At 30.8% G+C, this 24845-nt stretch overlaps 2 pseudogenes; both read left to right on the top strand.

The window, feature by feature from the left end:
- Nucleotides 1-754: 754 nt before the first annotated feature.
- On the top strand, nt 755-3422 carry LOC146886806 (uncharacterized; annotated as a pseudogene).
- Nucleotides 3423-3430: 8 nt separating this feature from the next.
- On the top strand, nt 3431-4012 carry LOC146886805 (uncharacterized; annotated as a pseudogene).
- Nucleotides 4013-24845: the final 20833 nt, after the last annotated feature.

The raw sequence follows: 24845 nt of genomic DNA, 5'->3' as shown, positions 1-24845 counted from the left end.
TTAAGATGTTATTTTCCATAATGTATGTTTATGCATTGAATATTTAGAAAGTACAAACTTCTTATGAATGGTTGTTTATTAATGCAAGAGTCATAATACAAGCATCTAGAAACTCTTTAATATTGATTAAGGAATAAAAACACATCCACATAAACATTGAGTATTTTTTGAGTGGTTAGTTAGTTAATGTAGTTCTTTATCTTTTTTTTTTATTAAAGGTGATGGACAAAGAGTGGAATCACTAGTACAGAAATTGATTTCTACCTCGCCTTATATGCCTCAGTTATCCAAGAACCGAAGCATATAATGGCGTGGTGGCATTTTTGCAATTTCAAACAACTTTTATGCTTCGGTTCAGCTTAACCCGAAACAAAAGAGAGGTATATGCTTCGGTTCGCCAAAAACCGGTGCCAAAGGAGGCTCATATGCTTCGGTTACACAAACCCGAAGCCAAAAACCCACCCTTTGGCCTCGGGTGAGACTGAACTGGTGCCAAATAGGGCTATATGCCTCAGTTCAATTAATAACCGAGGCCATATGGTTTAATTAGGACACCAAATTCGTGAGCCCCCTTTTCTCTTCTTCTTCCCCGCGCCCCTCTCTACAGCAGTACCCTTTCTCTTCTCTCGTCTCTCTCTCGTCACTCTCTTGTCTCTCTCTCTGCCACCACCTTCCTCCGTCGCTGCCACCACCTTCCTCCTCCGTCAAGGTCTTCTTCTCCGATCGGCGTTGTTCGCGTTGCAGAGAAGCTTCAATGGTGGCTATTCTGGTTCGCGGGAACGGGAAGTTCAGCGGCTATGGCGCTGGCTCGTCTGGTGGCCGGAACACCTCTAACGAGTCGTGCGGCGGATCTTCCTCTGCGACGCCGTTTGCGAGATTTGGATTCCTGAGCTGATTTGTACTGCGCGGCGGATCTTGGCCGGAACACCTTCTTTCTTGTTGTGATGTCTGAGATTTGGATTCTTGAGTTGATTCTTTGATTTGAACTAATTTTTTCCCTGTGCACGAACATCTTCTCCGTAAGAGCCAAATGGATTTGGAGTGTTTGCGGTTTCAAAGGTTTTTAGGGTTTTGAGACAGGCATTGCACCTGGAGGGTGAGACAGCAGCCTAGTACGGTGGTTCGTGTGCGAGGAAGATGGTGGCTCCGTATGACTTCGGTTCTATTTTGACCTGAGGCAAAAATGGAACACTATGACTTCGGGTAACAACCGAGGCCAAAGGGGGTGTCTTTTGGCCTCATCCGCATATGCCTCGGTTCCAGACCCGAGGCAAAATGAGGAAAATAACTGGGGCAAAAAGCCCTTACTGCACTGGTGAATAAATATTTGAGGTTTAGTAAAGAGTATATCAATGGTGTAGAGTCTTTTTTAGATTTTATCTACACTAATGGAGGGTTTGTGGGAGAAAAGATTTGATGTCCTTGTGCGAGTTGTAAAAATTGTTGTTGGATAAGAAGACATCTGGTGTATGATCATTTAATAGCCTTTGGCTTTCTACAAGGATACAATTAATGTTTGGGTTCACCATGGAGAAGAAATACATTCAACATTAATACATGATGATGATATAGAACATAAAGAAGACATACAAGATGATATGAATGGTTTATTGTATGAAACATTTAGAAATATTGTGGAAGCAAAATGAAGCAAAAAGGGTCCTAATGATGAAGCTAAAAAGTTCTACAATTTGATTCATTAGGCAAATCAAGAACTTTATCCTTGATGTAAATGTTTCTCAACTTTATCTTTTGTGATTCGACTGTATTTATTTAAGTGTCTTCATAGGTGGAGTAATGTTTTGTTCACTGAGCTTTTACAATTGTTGAAAGAAGTCATTCCTAACTTGAATATTCCTAAATCTCTTCACAAAACAAAGACCATGATTAGTGATTTAGGCCTTGACTATAAGAAGATTCATGCATGTCCCAAAGATTGCATGTTATTTTGGAAAGAGAATAACAACCTTGATTTCTGCAAAAACTTGTAAATCTTCATGATGGAAGGAATTTCCTAAAGTCAATTCTGAGTTTGAGGAACCTCAATATGAGTATAAAGTTCCTGCGAAAGTTTTGAGGCATTTTCCATTGATTCCTAGACTTCAAAGACTATTTATGTGTTCAAAGACTGCTGAGTCGATGAGGTGGCATGATGAAGAACGATCAAAGGATGCAAACTTGAGACATCCCGCTGATGGTGAAGCTTGGAAGGACTTTGATAAGCTTTATTCTAAATTTTCTTCTTATTCACACAATGTAAGACTTGGCTTAGCAAGCGATGGTTTCAAACCATTTAGGACTATGAGCATATCACATAGTACTTGGCCTGTAATGATGTTTGTGTACAACTTACCACCTTGGTTGTGCATGAAACCTGAACATATAATGTTGTCATTGTTGATTCCTGGACCACAATCACCAGGAAATGATATAGACGTGTACCTTCAACCATTGGAGTTGAAAGAGTTGTGGGAGTTTGAGGTAGATACATGATGCTTCAAAAGATGAAACATTTCAACTACATGCAACTCTTTTATGGACTATTAGTGACTATCCAAGTTATGCAATGTTGTCAGGATGGAGTACCAAAGCTGAATTAGCTTATGCGTATTGCAATTATGATACTAAGTCATGCTACTTAAAACATAGCCATAAAATGTGTTATATGGATCATCGTGTCTTTTTACCACTAAATCATGTCTGGAGAGCTAATAATAAGTCATTCAATGGAAAGAAAGAACTTAGGTCTACACCACAAATGTTAGAAAGGACATAATCATAGAGATGTTAAAAGATTTTATCAATCAATTTGGAAAGAATGGAAGAAAGAAAATTGATGGTCCATGGAAAAAAAGGTCAATCTTTCTTTAGTTGCCTTATTGGGCTACAAATAAATTACATCACAATTTTAATGTGATGCATATTGAGAAAAAAACATATGTGATAGCATTATTGGGACTCTTTTGAACATCCAAGGGAAGACGAAAGATCACATCAATGCCCGTTATGATTTGTAGGATATGAGAATAAGAAAAGATCTTCATCCAAGGGACATTGGTAAAGATTGTGCAGCATTTTCAACAACTTATTTTTCGATGAAAGCACATGAGAAGTTTTTTTTGTGTGGTGTTTTTAAGCATGCCAAATTAGCAGATGGAAGTCCCTCAAACACTTCAAATGTGTGCATGCTACCACTAATAAAATATCAAGTTACAAGAGTCATGATGCTCACTTCGTGTTGCATTACTTACTTCCTGTGGCAATACGAAGCACTATGCCTAATATAATGGCTGACCCTTTGATTCAATTTGAATCATTCTTTTGCTCTATATGTGAAAAGGTTATATGATTATAGGATATGGATTACTTGGAAGAAGAAGTAGTACAAATTCTGTCAACTAGAGATTGTTTTTCCAACTAGTTTTTTTGATTTTCAGGTTACCTCATCAATGGATATAGATTCCATACTATGAAGTGAGATGCTAGACATAAAACCCAAAATTTGGGTGTAATGTTGGTTTCAACGAGTACAAGTTTTGCAAGTTCTAAGGATGAAAATCCGAGGATTGAACTTGTCATTTATTATGGTGCAATCAAAGATATAACTAAGTTAGACTATTATGGTAACTTTAAGTTGTGATGTTTTATTGTGGTTGGTTTGAGGTTAAAGAAGACAAGTATGTTCTCACATGTGTTTATTTCAACAAAAAAATGTTATCAAAATGATCTTTTTGTGCTAGCTTCTCAAGTCCACCAATGCTTTTATATACAAGATCCTTTAAAAGAAAATAGACATTATGTTATGAAAAAAGTTTCAAGAGATTTATTTAACATGGGTGATCGGCCTAACAGTTCAAATGGCACTGAACTAAACGCTACAAACAATGATGGTGAACTAAATTGGGTTAGGGACGACATGCCTCTCACAATATTTGAGAAAACTTATAATATTGAGGAATAAAGTACTCCTGAAGATGAAATTGATGACACTTTATTTGACTTCATGGACTAAGGGTAATAAAGAATCAAATTTTAAATGCTTTCTTTTAAGTTGGTACATTTATTCACAACTTCATATTTTTAATCTTAATCTTTTTTTTTTTTGGATGAAGATGAAGATTACTTGGACAAGAGGACTCATAAAATGCAGAAATAAATTTAATATTTTTCTTAAATATGAGTTGTAAGTTCTTTTGAATTTCAAAGTATATTAGGTGACATTGCATTAACTTTTGTTTTCAGTTGTACAATTATGATTTCACATATACATTATGGTATTTGCACATTTAATTTTATTACCCAATGTTATGACTTTTACTTGTGGTTTCTTCAATTACAAAACTTATGACTATAGATTTAATTGTCTATTATCTTATTTATTTCATAATTTAAAATAAATAAGTCTTTTAATAATTTAAAACTTGTTATATTTTTATCTTCTCAAAATAAATTCGAAGAATAAAAAATTAATTATTTTTTTATAAATGCTATAACTTTAGTCCAAAATAATAAGTCACATTTATAAAAAAAGTGTTCCCTAAAAATGAATAAATCACATTTTTAAAAGTGTTGCTTAAATACTATCAAACGAAAAGGTAACGAATAAAATGTGTTGCCTAAAGAATAGCGAACATTTAAAATGTATTACGAAAAGAATTGACAATGTCTAAAATGTGTTGCCTAAAAGATATCCAAAGTTTGAAATATGTTGCTTAAAACTATGAATAAATTGTTGCCAATACACTTATAAAAAGTGTGGTCTATTGTATAAGACAACGATTTTCAAAACATTAGTGGTCTTAGAAAAAAAAATTGGTGCCTTTGAGCAATGGCCACAATGAAAAACTCTACGATTGAAAAATCGTTGCCAAAGTGTTGCCTAAACTTAAGGCCACAAATATATTGCTTTAGGCAACACTTTTCAGTTGTTGTCTAAACTAAAAAATGGTGTAGTGAAATTTTCAGTTACTAATACAAGACACATGTCAGTCGTTAATTCGGTCGCTAAAAATGTTGTTTCTAATTTATATAAGTAGCCACTGATATAACGACTAGAATTTAGCTACTAGAAATTTTGGTCGTTATTTTAGTCGCTAACCATATTGTTTTCACTAGAAAGTAATTTGTCGATATTTTGGTGACAAATTTGCAACAAATGTTGTTCGATGATTATTTCAATCGTAATCACTAGAAAGTAATATGTCGATATTTCAGTGACAGATTTGCAACAAATTTCGTTCGATGACTATTTCAATCGCAAATAGCATTGGTAACTAAAAAACTTATTTCTTGTAGTGAATGACCATATTATTTGTGAAGCTCAATTCATTTTAACTAATTTATTTTCTTATAATTTAATTATTTATAATGAAATGTATTAAATCAACACCAAAATAATTATTATATATGTGTTTATAATATAAACACTCATTCAAAGTTTATTTATATTGTTAAAATAAGATATAATTAATTAAGTCATTTTTTTTATAAATTAAGGCATTGTTTTAGTTAGCTATTCATCAAGAGATAAAATGTTATTAAGTCAAGGTTTCAAGCTATACTTCTCGAAATGCATGGAACAATGTGATCTTCACCGGTTTATTATATAAGCTATAATACCATGCAATATTTCATCTTAAGAAAAAATAGCATTTGCAGAGTTGATCAATAAATATGTAGTAAATTGTACTTATATACTTAAGTTGACTATATGGGACTTCCCAACATTTCTACATTTCTCTTTTGGAGTTCATTTTTATAGAAATCTTTAACTTCTATTATAAACTCAATTCATTTTAATTACTCTATTGTAATAAATATTTATGTTTACTATGAAATTTGTTGAATCAATACCGAAATACTTTTTAAATGTGTATTTATCATGTAAATATTCATACATACATTATTTTTACGATTTAAATAAAATAATACTAAAATGTTGCATTGTAACTTATCGTAAAGAAGTGAATTAAAAATAGTCTTCCATCAAACACCAAAACTATGGGTTTGAATCCTTTTGATGCTACACTTCTTGAAGATGTGAAAGTTGACGTGTTTATGGCACAAACTACTGGAATCGATGGTCCTTTCCCCAAGTCATTAGTTTCATACACTCCATGGATACCAACAATAGCAGTTGCAATTGATAATTGTAGATACAAAAACCATTTGATCTTTGGAAATGGAAAAAACTTAGTTGGAATTGAGTGAGTTCTTAAAATTCTACTATGTTTCTTAAGATGCAATTTTCTTACTATGTTATTCTTGATCAACCTCTACCTAATATGTTGATTTGTGCCTTTTACATGTTGTGTTGACCACTTGAATAGATTTAGTGCAATTATATCCTTTACTAAGTTGGTTTCAGATATATGTTTGAAAGAACATGTATATAGCTAGCATTGAACGTATCTCAACATATGGTAAAAAGGTGTGTTATTCAATTCCTATTTTACTTTTTCATTGTGCTAATTGTCGTGTTTATACTTGTGGTATTCTTTATCTGAACCTCTGTCTAATATTAGGACAATTTCACATAAACCACTAGATTTTTGAAAGAGCAAATGTATATTACATCGATGTTTTAATAAAGAAAAGGAATTGTCATAGTGATGTAATAGTATATTACTCTAACAACAATTGTAATTATATTTTAGGTTTAATTACTCTTTTGGTCGCTATTTTTGTCTAAAAGTGTCAAATTAGTCCTCCATTTTTTTTAAGTTTCAATTTGGTCCCGATTTTTGAAAAATTAATGCAGTTTGGTTATTTCGTTAAATTTCTTGATACGGATCAAGGATTTTTCATCAAAATTGAAGTTAATAATGATGATTTGCTTTATTGATGTAATTAACATAATCATAGTGTCAATTTTGATAAAAAAAAATTATTGATTCACTTCAAGAAATTTAACAAGAAGGACCAAATTGCATCAATTTTTTTAAAATTTGGACCAAATTAAAACTTAAAATAACTAGAGGACCAATTTGACACTTTTGGACAAAAATAGGAACCAAAAGTGTAATTAAACCTATATTTTATTGTTATGCTATTTTTAGGTACTTATGGTTACTGTGTATTATTGTGTTTTATATGATTTACAAAGATAAATCATTTAAGGGTTAAATATGATTTTGGTCCCTCAAGTTTCATCAACAACAGTGGACAATTTTGTGTGCCTACAAAGCCTAAGAAATTAGCAGTTTGATACACTACTAACAAAAAATTTAATACATTACCATGTTTATAGTTTAAGTACTTACTAAGCGAGAGTTCTATCAACAACATTGGACAATTGTGTGCCTCCATTTACATGAGCTAGATACTTTGTTGGATTGATGAACCACTGTTAACAAAAACAAATTGTTGCCAACTAATCAAATACTAAATTTACTTTGGACATATATTTTACTTCTAAATGAAGGTGTAAATACCAATAACACGCTAGCAAAATTTTATAAGAAAGTATAGTTTTGTTAGTAATGTATCAAACTATACCAATTTCTTAGGCTTTGTAGGTGTTGTTCTTGAAATTCTACCATTATAATTATATCTTTAATGTATATTTTCATTACGTGAATTACTAACTGAAACTCTAATTTCATTTGGAAAAGCACTACCAATACCCAACAATGTCTAAATTTTATCCTATATTAATTCTCATTGGAAAATTTTCCAAACAAGAAAAAGTACTAGAATAAATTATTTGTCTCAGTTACAACTTATCAAAGAGATTAACAGGTGATCCAATTATATGAAAAATGCTTGAAAAGACTCACATAATTTAGTGGGTTAGCTCCATATAAAAAAGATTACCAACTCAAAATTAGAGGAAGATTTTGAAACTAGCTTAGTGTGGAGAATTGTTGAAATAGAATTTCACAACTGAACTTGGTCCTATGCTAGATAGAACCTTTTCTCATACTAGAAAAATGTTCCTACAAATTTGTGATGTGTTTCAGTTATTGTTTTGTGTACCCGAATCTATTATAATTTTGCATATTAAACTTTTTATCTTTTTATTCATCATTCTTATGTTTTATGTTTTAATTTAATGTTTTGTAACCATGACTCAATCTTTTACACGGTTATTTTGAATGCTTTATGTTTGTTTATCAACATCAATTATAAAATATAAAAAGTAATTTTATCATGGGTTATAAAATATAAATGATAATTAAATTATAAATATAAAAAGCAGAACTAGAAAACATAAAAAAAAGGTTCAAAACTAGAAACGAAACCCTTATATAATGTGCATACAAAATTGGTTTATTGTGGTTTGGAATGGAGTGGCAGTAGGAGTTGAAAAAGTGTAAAAAGGAGTGATACTGAAACATCTTATCAGTTGATGATGGCAGATGCACATTATGACACATTATCAACTACTCTGAAACCTAATAATTTTTTTTTTATAAAAAACACTTTCTTTTTATAAAGTGTAATATGATAGTTTAACCTCCTCTTTTAACCCATTTTTGACCCGCTCACGTGTCACTCCTATGTGGCATTTATTTTTTCTTTCAATTAATAAAATCAAGGTGATATGGCACGATGATGGAGTGTAAGAATGGGTAAAGGTGTGAGGCCTAGCATGCGCGTGAAACCACCACTTTAGAGTGGAAAAAGAATGTGAGGTGGATTTCGCGTCTTTGAACACTACAATTCCATGTGCCACTCAATCCCTAATTGAACGACAATATCAACAAGCGCACACACATGTCAGATTTGCGGAAATCCAAACAGAATTCGATCGAATATGAATTATGCAATCAAAAGGGTTGACGTAAGACCCTCGGGATGCAACTACGTCGTGTTGCAAGAGATTTTGTGGGATGGCAAATGTGCAAACAAATATCATGATGTCCTTTATGATGCTAAAACAAACACAATTACTTGTTCATGTCTACTGTTTGACTTCCGTGGTATTATGTGCTGCCACTATTTGACTGACCTTGCTTAAGAAGAAGTATGAACAATATCCACAATCAGTGGCGGAACTTGGAGAAAATATTTAAGGGTGCCAAATTAGATTTTTTACATATAATTTTTTAATTAAAAAAATTATTTCCTTTATTTAAACCGTGCAATTCAAATTTTTTAATTTTTAATCTTCCTAATTTATTGAATTCACATAAATGAGTATTCTAATTTTTATTTCAACTTAAGACTATTCAACTAATTCATTGTATGCAGTTGAAAATACAAAATATCAATATTTTATAATGTTGGGTTATACTAATTTGAGAAAATATAATTAGGGTTCATGCCAATTTCATACAAAAAATTTTTAAAATCATAGTTAGGGTTCATACTAATTTAGGAAAACTTAATTTGGGAGAAATATCGTAACGGAAGAATCATAAATTTAACATACATAAATCATACTAAGATACTTATGAGATCGTGTGAGTATGCATTACTTCTCCAATTTCTTTTTCCTAATTTGTCTTTCTTTTATTTCACACTTTTTTGATGACTTGTTGTGAAAAAACCTTATAACGAGATATAAAACCTTAATCTCTTTAATCCAGTTATTAATCCATCAAATTAATTTTATTTTACTTTTTAAACACTATATATATATATATATATATATAATAAAATTAAAAGTTTGGGGGAGCCATGGCTCCTTTTAGTCCCATAGAAGGTCCGCCGATGTCCACAATGTATATAATACCTTGATTTAGCAAACTTATATGCATGAGATATACTTCGATGAGAGCATATTACAACACCCAAAGTAAGGAATAAAGAATGCAAAGGCATCATGCATTGTGCAAGGAATTATTTGAGATTGCTGATGTTGCATGCGATTTTGAAACCGGAATATAAATGTTATTTAAGTAATTGAGGTGTGGGCAAAACCTGTTGGGGTTAAGTATGTCGTCTAAGCCCCATAACATGAACGGTCTCATTGACTCTGACTTCCCAAGCCCGATAGCAACTCAACCCATAATTGTTCGCAGCCCAAATGCAATCAAACGAAAAGGAAGGCCGCGTACGTTAACGATGAAATCCAAAGTGGAAAAGTATTCAAAGAAAAAGAAGTCGGTGACAACCACAAGTCAAATAGGCACCAACAGTACTGTAAGTCAATCTTTCATAGTAATCCTTTATGTAATATGGGTGGTTTCCTTCATCTAACAATATTAATTATTTATGCAGCCAACCATTAACAGTGATGTTTGGAATGGCGACAGGGATGTCCATCGTGATAATGAATGATTTTTTTTTTAAATTACATTATTTTAGCAATTACTTTGAACACTACACCTACTTCATAATAATAATATCATTATTTGTGTGTCCTTTTTAACATCTCTATAAAGCAATGTTGTTGACAATTCTATTTCCACTATAAAAAATGAAACAAGGGGCTCTAATTAAAGAATTTTTGGTTATGTAAATTAGGTGAACCTAAAGCCACCATAAAAAACTAATTGTGTTTAAATTTCGCAAGTACTAGGTCCATCATAATGCATACTTTTTTAGGGAGGAGGTTCTTCGTAACTTTCAAACATGATGACATTGTCAAACAACATCTTTTTATTCGGTCTTTGTTTGACAATGACATTATATCACTTTCAAATATTTATAAGACTTTCATACTATTTGCTATAAACATAGTATTTTGAGGAAAAGTTTGATTTCATCAGCATTAATTGCCTTTTTGCACGACAATATACGTCTTCTTCATGTATAGTTTTTGTACAACGTTATATGGTTTCATGTTGCAATTGACCTTATATGGATAAGTGTTTAAACAAACTTTATTAGCAATAAACCATGGTATTATGAAAAAAATGATGATACAAATATATATATTGGTTTTTTAACGAAAACAAATCATTCATAAAAATGGAGCAAATACAGTTACTGCCTTTTTATCTTACAATATATGTCTTCCTCATCTTTTCTTTTTGTACAACTGAAGTATCAAGAACTTCATCCTTCCTGTATTATATGCACTTTCTATATTGCACTTTCAATGCTTAAATAGTTGATATTCATTCGATGTACGAGAATATTGAATTCAACTACGTGAATTTTGATTTCTATTAAGTGCCTTTTTATGTACGACAATCGTATTCTTCAAGCTAATTTTTTGTACAATAATGGATGTACTAAATTTAACTCAAAGTTATCATTGTACTTCCAATATTTTAATGTCATATACTCGAACAAGTCAATCAATGATGTTAGCAAAATTTTTGCAGTCCTACTATTGTAAGTAGAAATTCTGAAGTACCACATCAAATAACTGCCTTTTCCAGATACGATAATCGTGTTGCTGGTATATATTATGTGTACAATTTTCCTAATCAACGTCCACCAAACTCCACCAATTGCAATTTTAATTTCTTGATATAATCAATTTCCTGCTTTCTTTCTTTTTTTTTTGTCAAACTTTCTTGTCAATAAAATGATGTTAATTGTTATTGATGAAATTCAATTATTTTTTACTGTGATGTCTCTCAATATGTAAAATTAAAACATTTAGAATAAAGTATAGTATAATGAACATCAATGGGTAAAAGTGGATCCTGCAAATGCTAATTTCATTAACTGCCTTTTCCATGCACAAAAGGAGTCTGCTTGTTTTACATTTGTTGTACAAAATTCATGTCCCAATAATTCATGAATATTCTAAATAAAAAATAATTTGCATATCAACCACTTCCACTTCAAACAACAAATCATCATTCATTTCATCCATGATAATAAAAAACACAACCAAATCTATGTTGCCACATCAATAATTTTTGCGAACTTAATTTCTTGGGGCTATACCTTGTGTAAGGAGATCATATTGCATGACTTTTGAAGTGTACCTGTCGATCAAGCTTCTTCCTAACATACATATTCCTGTGTGGTAAATTTGGTTCCTTTGCACCGTTTATATCTTTTCCTAAGTCTTCATCACTTCCACTTGCGATGTCAACCTTAAATTGTAGGGATTTAACACCAACATAAACACTACCATGTGATTCACATAATTTGTTCCACCTCACCCTTACTGTAGAACGGTTCGTAGGAGTCTTCAACCGCATGCGTGGTTGATGTGATTGTTGTCCACTTTCACTATAAAAATGGTCTTCATAATTTCCAACATTTTCATCCTTAATATCTGCTGAACGAATAACAGGATCTGAGTCTTTGGTTTCTTTCAGTCTTCCTCTCATGAACCACAACTTCTAAATTCACTACGGCTCATCGAAATTAAGCTATTTCACATTCTTGGTTTTCAATAAGAACCTTAACTTCATCCATCTTTGTCGCTTAACCTAGTCTACCATGTTGTCTATTACTTCTGTCAACTTGATGACCAAGTAATTCATACGCTTCTCTCATTACTGCATGAACTTTGACACACAGAGATCAGGAACTATATGTCAAATAGGTAAAACAAACACTAAGCCAAAATTGTCAATAGACAACACTTTTTAGGCGCTCTCTATTGGAGCAATGTCTATTAATAAAGAGCGCTTGCAGAAAAGCACTCTCTAATGATTTTCAATAAACAACGCTTTGCCAAATAAGTGCTCTTTATCTGCACGTTAATAAACAACGCTTCGCCAAATAAGTGCTCTCTATCTGACCGTCAATATACAACACTTCCCCAAATAAGTGCTCTCTATCTGCACGTCAATAGACATCACTTTCATTATCAAACGCTCTCTATTGGATGCGTTTTTTTATAATTTATTTAGTTTTCATTCATTTAAACAAATGTGCTTTATAATATCCAACGCTTTGAACAAAAAATGCTCTCCCTTAGTTTGATGTTTTCTTTTATAATTTATTTTATTTTTCATTCAGTCCTTCTTATTTTAGTGTTATATCTGCATAAAACTTATATGAAAGCTATTAAAATCAATCAAAAGTATAACAAAATGTAATTTATAATAATATGCAAGTATTGCAAGTTGTCCTTTAAAGATAGTAAACAAACTACTATAATACACTTATACAAAAAAAAAAATTACAGCATAGTAGCCAATATCAAATCGTATCTAACCCAAAATGACCCAAGTAAGCAACCAATATGAAGCCTCAAGAGTAACAAAATATAATACAAGCTTGAAGTAACACACTAATTCCATGGCATATATGAATCTAAAATAGTCTTAGAATATTCCTCAGCCAATTGATCCTGCAATAAAAATAAATTATACTTGTCACCAACTAGATACAACATTAAAATGAAATGTAGAGATTCAAATTACCATGAGCAATGACATAGTTTTATAAAGGTACAAGCATAACATTCATTTTGTAGGAGTTAGATAGTTTTCTTGTGCTCTTTCATCATTTAGAACTTGCTTAGATAGTGAATTCTTTGTACAGATAGCTCAAACATTCATTTTGACTCATTATATTGTACTAATATGACTACTTCACGTTTCTAGTGAAATGGTAAAACTAAGAACCCATAATCGCACTTATAACTACCTAAAATGTTAATAGTATGCTACAAGGATAGAAAATGAACACCAAGCTACTTTTAAAGTTAAATTCTACAGCTTTAATTGTCTAGAATAAGGTTCAACTTTGACAGCTAGTTTATATTCTCGTTTTAGCAAGCTAAACTTTGGTGCACATGCTAGATTTTGGTTCCTTTACAGTTTGTAGTAGTTAACCTCAAGTTTAGTTTTATTTTACTTCTTTAAAGTTGTAGTAATTAGTTTAAACAAATTTTATTTACTGTTCTTAGAGTAGCATAAAATCTTGTCCTATTTCACTTTTTTTAGTGCATTTTCTTGGTTTTCATAGGCATATTTTAGTTCCTTTGATGATTTTAGTAATTAGCATAGTTTGCAAAGGTGTTTTAGCATCTAAAACAGGGGTACATAGTTGCATTACAGTTTCCTATTCTAAAGTACTGTAGTCTTCATAATTAGACAAGTTTTAGCGCATTTTCTAGGTACTTATTGGTGACTTTTTAAGTTTTAGTAGAGATGTAGCTTTTGAGTTTATTCTTAGCTTTATTTATTTATTTAAAATGTGTTTAAACCGTTGCTGCATTGCATTTTTAGATATTGGTTTTGTAGAGTTTTTGCCTTTAATTTAGTTTAGTATGCTTTTGTTAGGTTTGTAGGACGAATTTTGCAATTCTTGCTATTTGTAGGAGTTAGACAGGTTTCTAGTGCTCTTGCATCATTTAGAACTTGCTTAGATAGTGAATTCTCTGTACAGGTTGCTCAATCATTCATTTTGACTCATTATAGTGTACTAATATGACTACTTCATGTTCCTAATGAAATGGTAAAACTAAGAACCCATAATTGCACTTATAACTACCTATAATGTTAATAGTATGCTACACGGATAAAAAATGAACACAAATCTACTTTTAAAGTTAAATTCTGCAGCTTTAGTTGTCCATGATAAGGTTCCACTTTGACAGCTAGTTTATAGTCTAATTTAAGCAAGCTAAACTTTGGTGCATATGCTAGATTTTAGTTCCTTTACAGTTTGTAGTAGTTAACTTCAAGTTTAGTTTTATTTTACTTTTTTAAAGTTGTATAATTAGTTTAAACAGATTTTGATTTTCTATTCTCAGAGTAGCATAGAATCTAGTCCTATTTTACTCTTTTTAATGCATTTTCTTGGTTTTCAGAGGCATATTTTGATTCCTTTGATGTTTGTAGTTGTTAGCATTGTTTTCAAAGGTCTTTTATCATTAAAAATAGGAGTACCGAGTTGCATTACAGTTTCCTATTCTAGAGTAGTGCAGTCTTCACAATCAGAGTAGTTTTAGCACATTTTCTAAGTACTTAATGGTGACTTTTTGAGTTTTAGTAGAGATGTAGCTTTTGAGTTGATTCTTAGCTTTATTTAGTTCTTTCAAATGTGTTTAAACAACTGTTGCATTACATTTTCAGATATTGGTTTAGTATAGTTTTTGCCTTTAGGTTAGTTTAGTATGCTTTTTTAGGTTTGTAGGATGAATTTTGCAATTCTTGCTATTTGTAGGAGTTAGATAGGTTTCTAGTGCTCTTTCATCATTTAGAACTTGCATAGATTGTGAATTCTCTTTATAGATAGCTCAAACATTCATTTTGACTCATTATAGTGTACTAATATGACTACTTCACGTTTCTAGTGAAATGGTAAAACTAAGAACCCATAATTGCACTTATAACTATCTATATTGTTAATAGTATGCTACACAGATAAAAAATGAACACAAATCTACTTTTAAAGTTAAATTCTGTAGCTTTAATTGTCCATAATAAGGTTCAACTTTGACAGCTAGTTTATATTCTTGTTTTAGCAAGCTAAACTTTGGTGCACATGCTAGATTTTGGTTCCTTTAAACAACTGTTGCATTGCATTTTCAGATATTGGTTTAGTAGAGTTTTTGCCTTTAGCTTAGTTTAGTATGCTTTTGTTCTATTTCATAGTTGGAGTTATAGGCTTGTCACCTGACTAGTTTGTTATGAATCTTCTCATTATATATTACATGGCTAGTTCACAAATAAACATCAAGCTGCATGTGGTCGTTACTGTTGGAAGCTACCATTACAAAAATTTATGCCAAAAAGATGAAAAGTAGATATAAAAAAAGGCATTTGTCAAAGAAATGCTATGAAAATTTGTCAAGTACCCCTTCATTGTTGTTGGAAACTATCAAGAGAAGATATAGTGCCACATGCAGTAAAAAATTTGCAAAAGAAAAGGAGAATTGGAAAAGGAAAAGTTTTTGAGTTATAATGCTATTCTTGGAGAAGAACTTCCTAGTTGGCAAAGTCATTTCCTTGTCTCTTGGTGTCAGGTCAGCAGAAAAAAGAGACTATAACTATAAGTTGTATACTCAACATCTATTCAAATTCTAATTGGTTAAAGAAGGCTATAAACTATGCTAATTACTACAAATAATAAGAACTGAAAAAATTCACCTATAAGAACCTATACATGCATCCTAAAGTGGGCGAAAAACAAAAGTGAACCAATCCTAAGACAAAAATCAAATGTAAGTTATTTTGGTGATAGATAATGTTTTAAGTAGACTTTTGCCTTGGTGCAGTTTTCTAATCCAATTTTTCTATTTTTAGTGTTCTACTTTTAGTACTACAACCATATTTTTATTTATTAGCAATTTTTAATAGTTAGTTTAGTTTCAGGAAATCCTTTACCATTTAAAACTTGTTTAAATATTACATTATAGATTTTATTTTCTGTTTACTGCAGTTTTGGGTTTAAGTTTAGTCTATAATGCATCTTTAGGTTAGCATAGTTAAATTCTGCAGCTTTAGTTTTCATAACTAGTTAGCTATAGTTCTAGATGAGTTAAATGAATTTGAGTTGTTTTAATAAGTTTAAAGATATTTAGGGTAGAAAATTAGATTTTAGGTTGTTTTGTTTTACTGCAGTTTCTGGTTTGAGTCTAGTATAGAATGCATCTTTGGTTAGCATAGTTAAATTTTGCAGCTTTAGTGTATGAGGCTAACTATAGCTAACTAGTTATTAGTACTAAAAGGAGTAATTAAAATCCTTCCCTCCCTCTAACATGTCCACAAAAAACAATTCATGTGAACAACCATGAAAACCTATAAACCACACAATAATGTCGACCTTTAGATTTTCATAAATTCCAATTGACCCACTACTTGTGCACCTCTTGAATTAAATTTCGAATGGAAAAATTCACAAAAATGTTCACCCTAAACCCTATAAAACTCAATAATCTCAAAAGCGACACTTCTTTTCACCCTTTCCACTTACAAAAACCTACTCAATAAAAACTTTCTCAACAACAGAAATCACATTACATGGTGACGAAACGTTACCTGGAGCTTTCAACGGTTCTTGTAGTTGACCTTTGTGTTGGAGCTTTCAGCTTTTAATCTTTGCAACGCAAACGCACACAGGTGTTGACGAAACGCAGATGCACACGAAATGCAGAGGGCACTGCACATAAGTGTTGATGAAACGCAAATGCGCAAGACTATTGACGCTTCACAGACGAAAAGTACGACTACGACAGAAACGAATGAACAATGATGAAAATGAATGGGCACGGAAGAAATACAATGGCGCTGATGAAGAAGGGAATGCGAGGGCACCACACATAAGTGTTGACAAAAACGAAGAAGGAAAGTAAGAGTGCGGCACAAACGAGTGTCGATGCAAATAGAATGGGCCTAATGAAGAAGGTACTGCGAGGGCGCTGTGAATCACTATTGAAGAAATGAAGATGAAAAAAAAAGAGTGGTGCTGAAACGAATGTTGATGCAGAAAGAATGGACACAACAATAGAGTAGGTACTGGCAAAGAAAGGAATGTGAGGGCGCCAATTTTCTTTTAATTAATAAAGGATCAAAACAATAGATAACGCTTGTTCAATTACATGCTCTCTGTTTGTATCTCAATACATGGCACTTATTTCTACGAGCACTCTCTTTTGATATACTAAAATTAAAAAATAAATAAATAAAATATAGACGGCGCTTATATAGAAAAACACTTTCTATGTAAAACAATTAGATAACACTTATTTTATGAAGCACTATCTTTTGGTTATGTGTTTCTATAGAAAGCACTTAATTAAAAAAGCACTTTCTAAAATGCGCTATCTATTGATAATTTCGGCGTAGTGAAAAAACCTCATTTCAAAAATACAACATTAACACATCACTCTAACTAAATGAACCTTATACAACTTACCACATTCTTTTCCAAACTACTCTTTAAAGCACTATCACCCACTTTAATATTCATCCTACGCAACAACCTTGGAAATTTATTTCCCACACATACACCCTTTCTCTTAACAAATAGAAAGTGATCAAAAGCCCAAAGTTGAAACGAAACAAATAAAGCATATGTAAATGAAACAAAATCATTAATAAAATGCTTTTATAATGTTCATGTAACTAACTATGAATAAATAAACACAACCCACAACATGGAAGTGTTTTCTATGTTTATGCTTCTTCAAAACCAATGAGGCATTGTACAAACTCCCAACCAAGTACTGTTCCATTTCTGTTAGGCAAAAGAAAATCTGATATGCCTATTAAAATGTAAAACTTGCAAAAATCATCTACACCAACACATTCAGATTGCTTCAAAAGATAATTATATATGACGACAACAATAACCTTTTTATTACTAAAATTGTTCCTACATACACTTTCAATATTGCCTTGATCCAAAGCCATTCCATCTCTAACAATCATCAATCTTAATCCTAAACATACATCTAATAACTTAAATGGAACAACTTCAGAGTTAAGTAAAAACCATCTCTTCTTTCTACCCATATATTACATAAAACACTAAGAACATTTCAACTTATCTTAACAGACTCATTCAACAAAATGAACCACCAAGACGGTGCTCCTTCAATACATAACTTTTGCTCTATACTTAACTTCTTATTCAATAAACATAAATATTTTGTCCTACAAGAATAAACAAAATCTGCAAAACAACAACAATATACAACGATAATTTACACCAATTTTTTTCAAATCACTATGAATACATGTTGTATCACTGAATTCTCCCACTACACTACCTTTACTCTTGTCATTATCATGACTAAGCTTAGTATGTTGACTTCGGTCACTATCTTCACTCATGTTCAGTAAACTGAAATAAGGAACACATTACTGAATCATTTCACAACAATAAAAACTTCGAACAAAATCACTAAATTTAATCATAGAATACAACACAACCTGAAACATCATCAACTCATGAACACATCATATAAAAAACTCAAATACAATAGTCAAAATCACAAAATTAAAGAAAACAAAAGTGCAGGAGGCTTAAATGAATGACACAACATCCAAACCACTAATTCCTACCCAAAATTGAAAAAGTGACAACCAACAACAAAAAAAACTTCAACTATACTTGAATAAGTGCACATGGACCGACAACGAACCACGCAAAAACAACGGACCAAATTTTGTATTCTTCAACTTTCGAGTTAATGTTCTACATCCAAAACAAACATTACAATGCTTTTACTAGTTTTAAACTTTCATAAGACAGACATCGTAATCATAAAAGAAAACACCCACAAGGGTTTTCGACCAACCAAAGTCTTCATCTTTACACCAACCACGAAGGGCTTTCGAGTGACCACGAAGGGTTTTCGACCAAGCACGAACGATTTCTGACCACCACAACCTGTGAATCTTGTCCCACACAACGTAGCCCTCACCTAAGACAATTGATTCAGAGACCACAATGGAAGAAACCACACCGTTTCCACTTCAATACTTCCATTGAAAAGGAACCGCTGAGTTGTTGCTCTTCTTTTCTTTCGTACCCGATCTAGTTCTTGTTCTTCGATCGCTCCTAAGTTCCGATTTTTTGTAGAAGATTTTGAGTTGGTTTCATGAAACGAAAACCGCTTCTCAAAGATTTTTTTTCTCCAATGTTTTGGTCGAAGATTTTTGCGGTTTTATTTTCCACTATAAAGTGATGGTTTCACGTGCACACTAGGCCCCACACCTTTACCAACTCTCACACTCCATCACCGCGCCACATCACCTTCATTTTATTAAATTCAAAACAAAATTAATAAATTCCACATGGGAGTTACATCTGAGAGAGTCAAAAATATTGAAGAGTAAAGCTGGAATAGCTCAGATGGTTAGAGTGTGTGGCTGTTAACCATAAGGTCGGAGGTTCAAGCCCTCCTTCTAGCGTTTTCCTTTTTATTTTTATACTCAACCCGCTGGTCCGGTTACATGTGAGTGAGTCAAAAATATTGAAGAGTAAAGCTGGAATAGCTCAGATGGTTAGAGCGTGTGGCTGTTAACCACAAGGTCGGAGGTTTAAGCCCTCTTTCTAGCGTTTACAATAACTTTTATTTTCGTAAATTGGTCACTATAATTACTAATTATTATTAATCATTAAAATTGATCACTATTTAGAGGTATATATTTAGAAGTATAGAAGTATTCTTGTAGTGCCATGAGGCACAAACACATAACATAAATGTAAATGTAGATAAAATTCAATGTAGTTTTAATTAAACTCATTATAATATATTTTCTTTTTTGCTATCTTTAAATTATAAATTAAATAATATGAAAATAAATAGTAATAATGAGACATAATCAATAACATTATTTATTGGTAACATCTCTTTCTAACGTAACAATATAAGAGTAAACCACTTGGATTAACTAAAGAATTTGTGTGTAGAAAAATGTTGAAACTGATGTTAAATGTTGAAGAAATGATTAGACATTGAAACATAAAAGTACATTTTTCTCCATCTTCTACTCGAGTTCACAGTTCCAAAAGTTATATTGTTGGTAACTATATCAATTATTCATAGCTCATATTCTCTTGTCTAATTTTGAATATATATTATCATTCTATATACAAGATTTATGTCTTTATTGTAATGATTGATATTTTTTTTCCTTTCTAATACTTAAGAGAAGTGGTTATAATGTTGTGATAATCAAATATAAGTTATTGAACAACAAGGGTAAGACATTTTGGAAGTTGAAAAGTTCTACTATTGAATTTCTATTACAATATAATCCTTAAAATCTATTCATCCTACTTGTCTAATGCATCTAAATGAGGTTTCTTTACTGTCATGAGACGAGGTTAAGAAATATATTTCCTCAAGATGAATTTGGGGAAGTGATGATAAAATTTTCATTTTCTATAGTATCTATCAGTGATTTATTTTTTTATATTTTAAAGTAATAAGCTGAAATCATATTAGAAAAAAAAATCAAAGTCAAATTTGAATAAAACATGATTCAATTTCATATTAAAGTGTTAGCCTTGATCCTAAACGTTTCTTGAAAGAAGTGACTTATCCCTTACAAATTTTGTTTGGAGTTTTGCTGGTGAATCCTTTTGTTGTAAGGTCTTCATTCTTATCAACTAAGAATGAAACTAATTCATGGTTAAAACATTTACAGGATTTGATTATGCAATCATCACTTACTAAATGATTTTCCTAGACTAATTTCAAGAAGCTACAAATTCAAAGTAAGCTCTAACTTATAATATCCCATATTACCTTTTTGAAGTCAATACAAAGAAAAATCAATTAGTATATGATAAGATTGCATAATTAAATATTCCAAATGTTTCAACCATTGATTAGTTTCATTCATAATAGGTAAGGATTAAGACCTACACCAAAGTCATCCCTTGAAAACTTTTATTCAAGTATTCCATAAAAAAAATTAATCACCCACAAATGATTTTGATGTAGGTCTTCATCCTTATCAACTAAGAATGAAACTAATTCATGGTTGAAATATTTAAAGGATTTGGTTATGCAACCACATCACCTACTAAATGATTTTTCCTATATTTTTTTCAAGAAGGCATCACTAGATACTTATAATATCCATATCCATTATTACCTTCTTGAAGTCAATCCAAAAAAAAAACATTTATTACATGATGAGATTGCATAACTAAATCTTCCAAATATTTCAACCATTAATTAGTTCCATTCCTAATTGGTATGCAAACCTACACCAAAGTCATTCCATATGGAAACTTTTATTCAAGTATTCCATAAAAAAAAAAAAATCGCCCACAAATGATTTTGGTGTAGGTCTTCATCATCTTATCAACTAAGAATGAAACTAATTCATGGTTGAAACATTTAGAGGATTTGATTATGCTACAACATCACCTACCTACTAAATGATTTTTCTAGGTTGGCTTCAAGAAGGCATCACTATAAATTCAAAGAAAGCTCTAACTTTTAATATCCACTATTACCTTTTTGAAGTCAATCCAAAATCAAATCATTTAGTATATGATGAGATTGCATAATTAAATCTTCCAAAAAATTTTAACCATTAATTAGTTCTATTCCTAATAGGTAAGGATGAAAATCTACACCAAAGTCATCCTATATGGAAACTTTTATTCAAGTATTCCATAAAAAAATTAATCACCCACAAATTTCTCATAAAAACTTACAAACAGATAACTCACTCATTTCCCAAATCATTTATGATCAAGGTCAAGACTCTAATATGAAATATAATCACTAAGGTGTTTTGTTTATAACGTGTTTATGTACTAACGCGTCTAATATGCTTTCAATTTATTACTACAAACTTCTACAAGATATAAAAAAAAAGGAACTTGAACTAACAACCATAAGACCATCTTATAAAAATCTTATCTTAAATTGAAATTCAAAACAACAAGCATAATAAGACCATCTCATAAAAGCTTATCATAAATTGAAATTCAAAAACATTTTCTTTCCTATCATCATTAACTTGTCATAAATTTGCATAATTAACGGATACTATGGAATATAAAGAATTTATTATCATGTTCATTGACAAATGTAAAAAATAAAAAATTTTAAAATTATATTGAAAAAATACTAATGTCTTATTTGTTCTCATGACAATAAATAAACCTGATTTATGTTCAGTAAAAAAGTTAAATAAATAGAACTAACACATTCACTATTATAATTTTTTAATTTTGAAAATGTCTTAACATAGTGTTCAAAAGCATAGATTTTCTTCTTAATATATAAAAAAATCAATCACTATATTCTGTATGATTTAATGTGTAAATTAACTTCTATATCATGTACTATATATCTAATGTATCAAAAATGAAAATCAATATTAAAAATTGAAATTGCGATAAAATGACATGTTAAACACTCCGGATAAAACTTTGACATGTTATCATGTACTATATCATAATTCGTCACACTTAGAAATACAATACACTATATTCTTCATGATTTAACTATATAATATATAAGGTTCATTCACGCAAAACAACGATAAAAACTGCAAAATATTATAACTAACAAAAACTAAAACAAATATAATTTTCTTTTGTATTAAGAATATCTTTTATAAAAATTAAATTTATTTAATTTTTATCTTACTATATGTAACATTTTTATTTGTTAATACAAAATAATATTATTAAAATTACCTTCTGAATAAAATTTATTATATCTTAGCTCCTTTTCGTATATGAAATTTTCAACTCCTATATCCATTAATTTGTTGAAGACATAATATTACAAAAGTAGTAAAAGCCACATTGATTCTAATAAAAACAATAAGTTAATAAACTCAAAGAGAAAATTGAAAATATAAATTAAAATAATCAACACAGCAGTAAAGATGAAATGTAAATAAAACAAAATTAGAAAAGAAAACAGTAAAAATTATAATTTTAAAAAGATATTTCATGTTAAAAAATTATTGATTTATCAAATTCTACTCTCATTGATTCTTTGAAATAACAAATGAGTCTTTTTATTAGTGAATTTGTTAAAATAAATAAATAAATCTTTAATTAAGAAGTGTTATAAGAGAATTTTTTTAATTGTAATTGTTTTTTTTTTGGTTAAAAAGAAAGAAACAAATTTAGGTGTGTTTAAATTTGTCTCCAAAATAATATTAGTACACCACTCTGAATCGTACAAATACAAAATAACATTTAATAAATTTACTTAATTAAGAAAATAGTAAATAAAATAATTATAAAACTAATATATATATATATATATATATATATATATATATATATATATTAAAAACAATGTGTAGCAACTTCGACCTCTATGATTTAGTGTATAAATAATTTGAATGAAATATAAAATTGAAATCCACAAGGGTTTTTAAAACATTATATATAAAATTTTGACACATCTTGTCATAGATTTCTTTAAAATACCATGTTAACACTTGCTAACAATTATATTATAATCGTTCCTGCAAAACAAGAACAACTTACCTTTTTCTCTTTTTTATATGAATTTGTGAGCCTCTCTGTTCTTATTTTTAAGGGCTACCCTAATCAGTTGAGTCTAATGGCTAGCCCATAGGGTGACAAAATCCCTAAAGCAGCCAAGGCCCCTCATTCTGCACTTACTTGTCAAAATTAGTGCTCTCGCTCTTCCCTTTTCTTTCCACAGAATCTCTGTTAGGGTTTGGGTCTTACCCTTCTTTGTGTTAACTCAACCTCATTCTTCAATCCATGTAAGTTGATTCTCCATCATACCTTTTTCATTCCCAGCTCTGTCATCGTGATTCTAACTAGGGTTCACCATAGTAACCCATTTTGAATCTATTCCACTATTTTACATATCGTAAATATGCTCTGTGGTCGGTAGTACTCACTTGCTTGGGTGTCGGGATATTCTGCTAACTCTTTCTAAGTAAGGAAAGCTAGGGTTTATCTATTTAAAGTTACTTTGCTGATTTTTGGTATGTTTGTATGGTTGTGATGCTTGAATGAGGTTGTTGGTCGAATAAAGATGTATGGTGTGCGAGTATGTTTGATTGATGTGGCGCTACTCTTTTTCTGCATTGCACGCTTTTCGTAAGATGAAGATTCCTACTTCGTTAACTATTGGATCGAGCTGAAATTTTAACAGTTGATCCTTAACACAAAATTATTGACTTTGACTGGTCAGATATTTAATCGGAGCTCTGTAGTGAGAGCAGTTTTTTTTGCAAGGTCACTGTCGTTTGGTTGTTGACAACACTGCACACTTCATAAAATGAAATTTACTACTTCGTTAACCGTTGGATTGAGCTGATATTTTAACAGCTGATCCTTAACACATAGGTTTTGACTTTGACTGGTCCGATCTTGAATCGGAGCTCTGTAGTGAGAGCAGTTTTTATCGCAAGATCACTGTAGTTTAGTTATTGACAATATTGACCTTTATTGCTTGTTTGGTTTACAACTTTCTTTATAGTTATTCAATTAAGTTGGTTCTTGTTTCATTTGGTTCTTGATTCAATTATATTTTATTTGAATATAAATACAAAAATTTTCTGAGCTTTACACAAGCTGTAGTTTATTTCTAAAATCCCTAAATCGTTTAC

Source organism: Vigna unguiculata, chromosome 4, assembly GCF_037176805.1.
Source record: "Vigna unguiculata cultivar grain cowpea cultivar isolate G323 ecotype 2 chromosome 4, ASM3717680v1, whole genome shotgun sequence".
Taxonomy (NCBI): domain Eukaryota; kingdom Viridiplantae; phylum Streptophyta; class Magnoliopsida; order Fabales; family Fabaceae; genus Vigna; species Vigna unguiculata.
This window is presented reverse-complemented; position numbering and strand designations above follow the sequence as displayed.